Raw genomic sequence first — 8,365 nt, forward strand, 5'->3', positions numbered from 1 at the left:
ATCATGGGAGAAGGAAGGGCTGCTTATGCACAGGGAGACAGCTCAGGGCTCAGGAGAATATGGAGGGATGGTCACTGGGAAGAGGTAACTATGGGAAAGAAGTGGGAGGGAAGCTGTTGCATTGTGGTAAATTGTGGTCAATGACATGAGACAAAGTATATGTGAATTGCTGCATGGAAAGTGAATTTGCTCTGTAAATCTTCACCCAAATCATAATAAATAAATAAATAAAAAGAATTTTCTTCTCTTATTGTAAAAAAATTAATACTTAATGAAATCATATATTTTGTTCTTTTATCTTAAACTTTAATTTCCTTTATACATTTCTCTCTACAAACTTTAGTTTGTATAGTTTTGTTAATAAATTATTCCATATACTGTTGTTGTTGTTGTGTGCCATTGAGTCAGCCCCGACTCATAGCGACCCCTCCTTGGGTTTCCGAGGCAGTATCACTACGGAAGTAGATTGCCCCATCTTCCTTCCGAGGAGGGGCTGGTGGGTTTGAACCACCAGCTTCCTCATTAGCAGTCAAGTGCCTTAGCCACTATGCTACCAGAGCTCCCTTCCATATACTAGAGTTATAAAAATATGAGGTAAAAGACTATATTTTTGAGTACTTAGTGACTAGTTTATGGAAATGGAATAGCTTTATTTCCTTTTTAAAACTATATTCTGTTGCATATATAGATAGATGATAGATAAGATAGATAAGTAATAGATAGATAGATAGACAGACAGATAGATAGATGCTATATTTATTTATAAAACCAAACCCAGTACTATTGAATCAGTTCTGATTAGTAGTGACCCCCATAAGGTTTCCAAGGGTGTAAATCTTTCAGGAAGCAGACTATGTCATCTTCTTTCCATGGAGCAGCTCGTTCGAACCACTGATCTTTTAGTTACCAGCCCAGTGCCTTAACCACAGCAACACCAGAGCTCCTATAAATTTTCTTAATACATAAAATATATTATAAATATATATTTTAAAAAATATATATATTTTAAACCAGAAAAAAAATAAGTATATATTTCCATTCAAACAACCACTACACAATAATGACTTTGGGAACTTCTCAATGACCCCATCACATTAATGGTAAAGAAAAAAAAAAAGATTTGAGCTCAGGTAGAATCAAAAATATGGCTTAATATGAGTATCAAAATATATTGGGTTCATTCACAACTGTTTTTTTTCTAGGAAACACAATAATCAAAACTATGTATTCTAAGTTCATTGACATTTTCTACTCTTTTTTTAGTGAAATTCTAAGTCAACTTCTAAATTATATGACTCACTTGAGATTGTAAATGTCTAGTGCTCTGAAGGAAATGTTGGAGAGCTGATGGAACTTTTTCTATCCAGGAGTTAAATACAAATGTTTGTTCTACCACAAGTTCATATATTTTTCCAAAAATAAAATATTATTGAAAGAAAAATATTAAGAAGATAGTTAAAATAAATAAATAAAGCACTGTATGTTTTAATTTCCTTCAAAATGTTGACTTTGGTTCATGCTTACACATAACTTTATACGTTTTGGGAGCATATAGCATCTAGTTGTTTCTAGCATTAATAAAACCAAAAGACATATAAAGCTCAAAGCTATTTGGAAAACTGAATTTCATATTTCACAATAATTATCCACATTCTAGCCATGCTTAAAGTAGTGAAACAATATAAACATGCCCTTCCTAATGTGGAAGTCCTTTTGGTCACCGCACCAGCTATTATTTGTAGCTTCTCATTTGCTTACACAATCCTCCCTTCATTTTTGTTTTGTGCTATGCTTTCAATTGTGTGACTCTCCATGCTGCTGTTAAGGAACTCTGATGGTATAATGGCTAAGCCATTTGACTGCTAATCAAAAAGTCAGCATCAGCCTCTCTGTGGAAGAAATAGGAAGGAGTCTGCTCTTATCGGTTTCCCAGCTACTGATGTAGATGTCATACACTTGGAATTGTGCTTTGTAGATTATATGGAGCATATAGTCTGCCATCTATAAATGGACAACTGTTTGTCATGCTTGAAGTCCTCTATCATTATTCCTTTATCCAATTTTGTAACAAAGCCAAATATATACTGCTAAATTCTAATGAGCACAAGTCAAAGCCTGAAGAGAGATTTTACTCTGAACCTCCATTGCTGAGACTGGTATTGTTATTCCCAAAAAGTAAGAATATTTGGATGTCACACATAATGTCTAAGATATGAAAGACACCAACCCTTATGCTGTAGTGGCACCAGTACTTATAAGTCCTTCTATAACAAAAATATTCTTTAAATAAATCACATCTCTATCTTTCACACAGTATGTTTGCAATGTCCTTTCTATCTAGTTAGTTCTATTTTCAAAGGAAGAGCTGCTGTCTTTGCAATATTTTTCCACTTTTTTTTTTTTTTAATTATTCTCTGTCACTCATAGAATACTACCAACTGGCTGCAAAAAAAATCAACTTTCTCTTCTATATTAGCTGGTTGACATTAAAAAAAAATTAAAAAAAGAAATAATTATAGTTGTTAGGCAGATGCATATGGACTCTCAAGTTAAATTGCTAGGCTCAAATTTTGACTCTGTTTGTTATTAACTGGTTGACTTTGGCTGTCTCTTAACATCTCTGTACCTCAATATTCTCATCTGTTAAATGGAGAAAAATGTGAAAGATTCTATATGTTAAGTAAAAAGTAAGTGACATAATACATGCAAAATAAGTGGCATGACAGCTAACATACAGAAAAATGACAATTAGCTCTAATAATTTTAGCCATGTCATTGTTTGGTGGAGTGCATACACTTGTGCAGTGTTGATAAGTTTTGATTCTATTTTCCTTCCTGAAAATGCACACCCCCCTTCCCATTCACTCCTTCTGTCTTTTGTTGGTGCTATTGCTGGTGCTCTGGTGGCATGGTGCCTAAGGTATTTGACTACTAACCAGAAAATTGGCAGTTCAAATCCACCAGGCACTCCTTTTGTCAAGTAGGCACTGTAAAATGATTGGCAGAGATGGAGAAAGAGAGAAAGGGACCAAAAAACGAGAAGGCTGACTGTTTTTTGGAACTGCTATGTGTCTATGGCTGAAATGATTGTTAGCCATAAAGGCAGAGCAAGACATATATTACATTATTTTCTTTGACCATGAATGCTCATTCTGCTCTCCCAAAAAACCAAACTCACTGTCATCCGGTCGTGTCTGACTTTCTGACTCATGCTATCCCTCATTGGGTTTCAGAGGCTATAAATCTTTACAGAAGTAGATCACCCAGTCTTCCACAAAGAAGCTGGTGGGTTTGAACCACTGACTTTCCGGTTAGCAATCAAGTGCCTTATCCACTACGCCATCAGAGCTCACTCATCCATGTATTGTGAAATATTTAATCTTACAAGGGGTAGAGGGCTGCTGACAGATCAATGAGTGAGCTTGAGTTTCCTGGTAGTTCAGAGTCAAAGAAATGATGTAATATATGTCTTGCTTGCCTTTGGACCATGATACCATCATGGACTTCCAAATAACGAACACATCTGTTTTGGAAGAAGTATAGCCAGAATGCTTCTTAGAAGTGAGTATAGTAAGACTTTTTCTCACTTACTTTGGGTGTGTCATCAGAAGGGACCCATTCAGAGAGAAGGATATCATGCTTGATGAAGTAGAGGATAAGTGAAAAAGAGGAAGCCTCTCGATGAAATTGTTTGACACAGTGACTGTAACAATAGTTCAAACATAACAATGATATTGAGGATGACAAAAGACCAGGCAATAATTTGTTCTGTTGTACACGGGTTTGGTATGAGTTGGGCAAGAAAATGTCCTTTAGCAGAGCAATTATTTCTTGTATTTCTAATTGGAGTCTGAGAGACTCAGGTTGTAGTGTTCAACATCTCTCTGTGTGCAGTGTAGATATCCATCCTTGAGGCTGTTCCATCTCCTCAGGTTGTAAGTAAGAGTCCACACTAACCTTGGAAACTCAGTCAGACTTTTTTTTTTTCCTTTTTGGCCTATTTGGGAAATTTCCTTGATTTTTGTTACTTTCATTTGCTTCTCTTTGTTCTTATAAAATAATCCCTTTAAGCCACTCAAACTTACAAAAACTAAAGGCAAGGGGGAAATATCTTCTGGTAACCTCTTAGCCTGTGAAAGTTCTCTCATAAGAAAGCGCAAAGGTCCATTAACATTTTGGAAAAGGAGAAGAGAAACAACAACGACAGTGACCCAGAGCACAAAATGTAAAAAGCAATTTATTGAAATTCCTTAACTGAAATGAAAACAAAATTGTAATTGATATCACATTATATTTTCCTGATATCTGCTAGGTGTTTTCTCATGTTTTAATTCATCTAATTTGTACAAATGCAATTCAACAAAGAAGAAATTTGGGTATGGAAAAATTAAAGCCCAATAATGTAACTTGGAAAACTGGGCAAGATGAGATCAGAACCTGGTGTTTCTGTCCACAAAGGCAGCATATTGTTCACTGTACCATTCTCATGAATTGGAGAACAGTTTCTGGGGATCACGTAGTTTTAAAAAAACAATAGTGGAAATTATACCACGGAACTGGTCTGCTAAGATTGTCATTACAATTGCCAATCTCTAGACTTTGCAATTTGCTCTGGATACCACCTGAATCTTGTTACTGTTGCCATGGTGAAAATGAGAGCTCATTGTTAGCCTTTGAGCCACTGGGCTGGGTTCATCTGATTACTGGAATGAAGTTTCTTGCCCTAGCTGACAGGAAGACCGAGAAAGCATTTGTGTAGTCTGATCTTTTTAGTTTCAATAAGAGAAAATGACTGTTAATCAACAAGATTAATTAAATAGAAGGATAACCCAAATACTGAAAGGGGTTCAGATTCAGCATGACCAAAATGAAACACAAGTGGCCTCTGTATTGAGTAAAATACAGTTTAGATACTGGCACCTTAATAAAAACAAGAGTTTCTTTGGTGAAAAGGCTTGAAGGGAAATGGATAAGTTCCCTTCAGAGTGGCAGCTAACAGAGTGACTTTTGGGTAAATTATTTCTAAATGCATTGGGCTGCTTCTTGCTTGCAGAACAGAAATTACTGACTATTGGTTAAAATGTCATATGAATTAATTTTCAGCCTCATTTATTCTCTTGCTAACCATAAGGGCATTTTCAAAGGAGAAAAATAGGTTCGATGTGTATTGCCACAAATCTTTTGAGAGATAAGAGTCATTAACAACTAATATTATTTAATTCCTGATACAAAAAACTACCACTGTCGTAGGAACAGTTCTGGGTGTGTATTTTGCAGATTCATTAAAAAAAAAAAAAAAAAAAAAACTATTGTTTATTTTCAGATTTTAATTATTTATTTTAGTATGTAATTTGGTTATAAATGCCCTACCGTGATACAATATATTTAAGGACCAAATATATCCTTTGTAAACCTTCTCATCAGGGACTTTGTTGGATGACATTATTAATTCTCCTTTCTAATTTATGTTTCCCCTTCATTGTAAGGAGAATGGTTCTTTGTTGATTGTTTGGGTTTTTTTTTTCTCTATGTCCCCATGGAATAAATGATAATGTCACTAATTATTTAAAATAATTTCACCACATAAAATAATTCTTATGAAGATTAGAACTATCTAATAATTATGATGGCATAGGTGTATTTATTTCAGCTACTGAAAATGGGTAAAAAAAAGTGACATGGCAGCTTTGTATATTTCCTTATGTCTCTACTAATGAACTGAATTAGCACATATTCATTTCTGGGTGATTGCAAGGCAGTAAATTAAATATTAAAAATCTCAATTTAAAATAAAAGTGATATTTACCATTCATGGTCAAAGCAGGATCTCCTGGGAAGGATACTGCTGCTTTATTGTCTCAGTTTTTTATATCATTTAAATTAGACACAGATGACTAAAGGCTTTAATCCCAACCCCAAAGAACAAAAGCCATCTTTAATTGGACAGGGAGTTTTTACATGAATTTCTGTACTCCACAATGCATTATACTACACAGAGATAGAAAAGATTGGAAAACAAGCTTGAAAAAAAAAACCTTTAACTGTCAAATTAGAATGAAAAAAACAAATCAAATAATTTAAGTTGTTTTTATCTATAACTCTAACACTGCTTTTCTTTCTTTTATGAAGACTCTAAATAATTTCCACAGTCAATTTTTATTATTACAGTTCTTAAGCAATCTGTGAGGTAACTGCAATATTTCCCATATTGATGCATGGCCTTAACTAATCTAATCCTTTATAATTTTGGAACATCATAAAGGAGAGTTTGGTGTGTGCTGATTGAGCTGATAGTAACTACAGCATAACATTCCTCTTAAGCAAGATTTCTTCTCATCTGAAGGGTCATCTTATACATATACATGTACATATACCTTTCTTATACATATGACCCCAATTATCATCACTAAGAAGTAAGATGCAAAAATGTTGAATAAATAGAAATCACTGCAGTCCTCTTGTACATGTTGCTGTTGTTGTTGTTAGCTGATGTCTCATAGGCTCCTGACTTGTAAAGATGCCCAACCCTTGACGACCCCTGAGTTATGACGACCCCTGAGTTATGGCAACCCCATGATTTACAGCAAAGAACTGTTCCATAGGGTTTTCTTGGTTGTAATATTTATGTAAGCAGTTTGTAATGACATTCTACGCAGAGCCACTGTGTGGATTTGAACCACCAACCTTTAGGTTAGCAGTTGATCACAAACTGCTTGTGGTACTCAGGCTGCTTTGTACATGTTAGTGAAGGGTGAACAGGAAACACAAGTTTCAAGGATGCAAATATAGGGGCCTGACATTTTCTACACACAATATTTCAAAGTTGAATGAGTTACTCCATGAGAAAAAGATTTTTAAAAAACTTCAAGTAACTGAAGGCTACACTCTAGTGATAAAAAATGAAATATATATCTTTAAATTAAGCTTTGGAACATTTTGTTTTAGAAAGTTTAAAAAAAAAGGTTTTACTGTCTTACTACACCCTGACTTTATAAAGAGAGTATTAAATATACCTAAGACTTTTCTTGATATCTAAGGTCATCCCTAATTCTACTGTCTAGCATGTTTATAATCATTAATAATTGTATCAGATTTAGGGTTTCTATCTTCTTTAGCAGTCAGCTGCAGAGATCCAGGTGAGGAGAGGGAACTCGGGCATGCCCAAAGCAACAGGGCAGAAGAACAGGAAAAAGGGGATTAAAAAGCCAGGAACCCAGACAGAGGAGCAGTCAGCTGCAGGGATCAAGGAAGGAGAGGTAACTCAGGTGTGCCCAAAGCAGCAGGGCAGGAGAGCAGGAGAAAGGGGATTAAAAGCCAGGAACCCAGACAAAGGAGCACCCAACAGCAGGGATCCAGGTGAGGAGAGAGAGCTCAGGCATGCCCAAAGCAGCAAGATGGTAGAGTGGGAGAAAGGGGAATAAAACCAGGAACCCATATAGAGGAGAAGTCAGTTGCAGGGATCCAGGTTAGGAGAGAGAACTCAGGCACACCCAAAGCAGCAAGGTGGAAGAACAGGAAAAAGGGGATTAAAAAGCCAGGAACCCAGACAGAGGAGCAGTCAGCCACAGGGATCCAGGTGAGGAGAGGGAACTTAGGCACACCCAAAGCAGCAGGGTGGGAGAACAAGAAAAAGGATATTAAAAGGCCCAGGAATCCAGACAGAGGAGGAGTCAGCCACTGGGACTCAAGTAAGGGTGGTACAAGAGGTTTCCAACAGGGAGACAAACTTGTCTGTTGGTTTGTCCCACCATGGTGATGTGTTGATGTGAGTTTTGAGGCTGAGCCACCAGTGTCTCAAACCCAGCAGGATGCACATGGTGCACAGGTATCAGCCCAGCTTACAGACTGAGACAGACTAGGAAGAAGGAAGAGGTCATTCACTTCTCAAAGAATTGGCCAGGGAAAACCTTATGAATAGCAAATAAACACTGTTTGATACATTACCGCACAACTTTATGAATAGTCCCATTAGGTTAGAAGGCTCTCAAAATAGGACTGGGAAAGAACTGCATCACTGAGTAAACCCAGGCTTAGTCCTATGGATGAGGTAAATCTTTTGAAACTTCCATTTGCTGATGTGGCACCATTCAAATTGAAGAGAAACAGCTGCAGACATCCATTAATCATTGGAACATGGAATGTATGAAGTATGAATGCAAGAAAACTGGAAATTGTCAAAAAGGAAATGGAACACATAAATATTGATATCCTTGGCATTAGTAAGCTGAAATGGACTGGTATTGGCCATTTTGAATCAGACAACCATATGATCTACTATGCTGGGAATGAGTGTTTGAAGAGGAATGGCGTGGCATTCATCACCTCAAAGGATGTTTCAAGATCTGTCTTGAAGTACAATGCTGTC

Source organism: Orycteropus afer, unplaced genomic scaffold (genome assembly GCF_000298275.1).
Source record: "Orycteropus afer afer isolate SDZICR_OR568_19922 unplaced genomic scaffold, OryAfe1.0 scaffold00688, whole genome shotgun sequence".
Lineage (NCBI taxonomy): Eukaryota > Metazoa > Chordata > Mammalia > Tubulidentata > Orycteropodidae > Orycteropus > Orycteropus afer.